General features: G+C 40.9%; 1 non-coding gene across 1 annotated transcript; it reads right to left on the minus strand.

Moving 5' to 3' along the window:
* Nucleotides 1–300: 300 nt before the first annotated feature.
* On the minus strand, nt 301–372 carry trnah-gug (transfer RNA histidin (anticodon GUG)). Its single transcript has one exon. It is a non-coding gene; the product is annotated as a tRNA-His (tRNA).
* Nucleotides 373–3164: the final 2792 nt, after the last annotated feature.

Below are 3164 nucleotides of genomic sequence, written 5' to 3' on the forward strand. Positions count from 1 at the left end.
TTAGTTAAATATTTATCCCTAGCTGTGTACTTTTTTGTGAAATTGGCTCAAGGGTATCACTGTCTCAGTGTCGACCTTTTATTCTTTTAAGTTGTCTAGTAATGTGTTTTAAAGGTCTCTTAACACCAAGTTGGTGTATTTTTCCCCCAAATCTTCTAGTATTAATATTTCACACGTATTATTGATGTACTAACGTTAACGCCCATTAAAGTTTTAACACAACTAAAAAACTTTCGCACAGACAATAAAGCAGGAGTAATAGCGGACGCAACTAAAACAGACATTGGAGACTTTAGGAATTGCCGTGACCCGGATTCGAACCGGGGTTGCTGCGGCCACAACGCAGAGTACTAACCACTATACGATCACGGCTTGCCACTGTCCGAGGTACTTTCGGGAACCTTATCATCCACTCACAATGCAATCAATACATGGGTTTCAACACATAAACTAATAAGAATCTTTCAATCTTTCATTAATGCTCACGGATGTTAACGTGCATCAATAATTAAAGTTACAAGAAAAAAATGATGCCGTTGTGTCTGCATCAGTCTGCTCGTCCTTTCCAATGAACGTAACATTTCCATAATAATAAAATCAACTGAACCAAAACTTGCTTTCATAAAACCTCTTTCTCTCGTTTAGCTCCTTATATAGCGCTAAACACTATCAACTATTTGAGTGTCCATATAGTGTTTCTACATCTACAAGAATAAGCGAGAAAATGTAAGTTAAAGTCTAAATCTCGCACTATTTTTTTTAATCTAGAGAAAAGGCCAATCTAGATTTTTTTTGATACTGCGCAAGCCTTTATATAGTCTATATAGGCACTGCAGAGAGGTCATTCCTGTTTTACTTCTTTGAAGTCCTTTCCACTGCCTGGGGCGCATGCGTAGTTGGTGCATTTCGGTATAAAATCTCTTACATCAGATTCTAGTGAGATTCTTGCCCTCACTGCCTGCCTGCTGATGAAATTTACATCTCTCGAACCCAAGCAGAACCGAGCGGGTATAAAAAAAGCATTCACAATTAAGAAATGCTACTGTCAGCAAAGATCGCCCTTTTGCACTGCTCACGGGTGCATTTCGAACATTTGGATGACATTTTTTATTGTGCTCTGCAGTAGTAGAAAGTATACAAACATCCCCTGCTTTCAGCAGTGCGCACTCTTTATCTTTTCTTGGGAAATGAGAGAAAAACTGCCGTGACCCGGATTCGAACCGGGGTTGCTGCGGCCACAACGCAGAGTAACCACTATACGATCACGGCTTATTTGGCTGTCACGGAGAAAAAACACGGCATGACATATTTGTCCTCCAAATAAGACTTTAAAAAACACAAATTAATTCTGCACCTGTATTACTTTTTGTGTGCAGTCTTTGACCTGATGCTTCATGTCCACCCTGTCAGAGGACGTGTCCAGTGGGGAAATGGCTTCAAATTGACACAATCTTCAGCATCTCTCAGTTGCTGGCATTGTTTTGTGTGAGCCTCTTGCTGTTAAGAGAAGATATGAATTTCCTTTTCCATAGAGAGTCTGCAGTGACTGGGCTGTACTCATTCTCCCGCTTCCATTGTTACCATTCTACAAAAAAAAATCGGGTTTATCAAAGTTGCTTGAATTGCATATGAAATTACTTCTTGTCCTCCTCCTCATCCACTGCATCTTACCAGCACTCTTCCTCCTGTGCCACTTGGATTGTTTTCATCCGTTTGGAAATTGAACTTCAACTCAGCTGTGTTGCCTTTGCACTCTGAGCAGGCTTCTTTTGGTTTCAAGACCTCAAAAGAACAACTGTGGGCAATTTCGCATCTTTGTGTAAAAGCAATAGAATTTATTTTACAGCTTGTGTTGGTGAAACTGACATCTATGCATGCGGAGCGTGGTAATATTTCTGACAATGAAGGGACTGATTTAAACAACAGAGCTAGGACACAAAGAATTTATTTAGCTTTAGTCAAATATCCCTGCCACTACTTTGCCTCATCTCGGCAAACAATGTAGGGACACGCACCATACATTTTTCCTCACAGTTGTTGCCCACCTGGATCCCAAGCATCCCTGACCCAACTGGCCCAATTAAAACAGATATAAAACTGAGCTAGGGCCTGTTTATTGTAAGACTGTCTTCTCATTATCATGCAGAACTAACTGATTAACTCCCTAAACGCTAGGAAATCTTTTCCTGGATTTCTGTTCATTAAAACAGAGTTCATGCACCATTTACTTTAATTACATTTTCCACATGTGAGAATTTCACAGAGGTTGTGTGCTAAACAGTCAGAGCGAGAATGGTATCCTTGTCAGTGCAGGCTCATGGAGGGTTGCCTGAGGGTGAAACAATTCGAAAGCTAGCACCAATTTATCTTACATAACCTCAGGCAGGCAAAATACAAAAGCGATAAGTGATTTTATTTTTTCCTTCATGCCTTCGGTGTACCTCGGAAATAGTCTTAGTGCTCTGATGTAGCCATTTGTTTTTTGCCTTTTCTTTGACCAATTCTACAAAGGCCGCTGTGACATCTACCCTGTTTGTCTCTAAATGAGTTCATGATCCCTACACTGTAATAATAAATGGGGTCAGGCTCCCTTATGATCAAGCTCTCCTGAATGTAACTTCATAAAATCGGGGTCTTATGAAGTCCTTGGCCCTCTTGGAAATTTCCTTCATCGCATGCACTACAGTCTCAGTCCTTGGCCCTTTGCAGTTAGCCTGAAGTATCTGCTGTGTAAATAGAGGATTACAATTTGTCTGAGAGGCCCTCTAACCTCATCAGGATATTGTATGTGGAATATATGAATTCTGGAAGTGCTCTGTGGGCAAATTTCCCAGCTGAACATCACTTCATAAATCTTCAGCTGGATATAATTAGACTTCCTGTATCCAGTGTGACCCTCACCTCATCTGCGGTGCATCTCTCCTCAGCTGAACTCTCTGTACACCAATGACTGCGCCTCTTGCTTGCGGCCTGCCACTTGGGTTACATTTGAAGTTATAAAAGATGACGTGTTAGATCACAGACTCCGTTGCACAAGACTTTGGTTGAATTAGTAGCAGGTATTGTTACTAGTTCAACCCTTTACTAGAAGCTCTCCCCTTAATGATCTGTGCACTTGGTGAATTGCTAAGTTTGAGTTTAGTGGCCAGGAATTAGACCCCAAA

The sequence above is a fragment of the Diplotaxodon limnothrissa genome, linkage group LG22 (genome assembly GCF_057381915.1).
Source record: "Diplotaxodon limnothrissa isolate DT_005_m linkage group LG22, D_limnothrissa_male_GT1.1, whole genome shotgun sequence".
NCBI classification, from domain to species: domain Eukaryota; kingdom Metazoa; phylum Chordata; class Actinopteri; order Cichliformes; family Cichlidae; genus Diplotaxodon; species Diplotaxodon limnothrissa.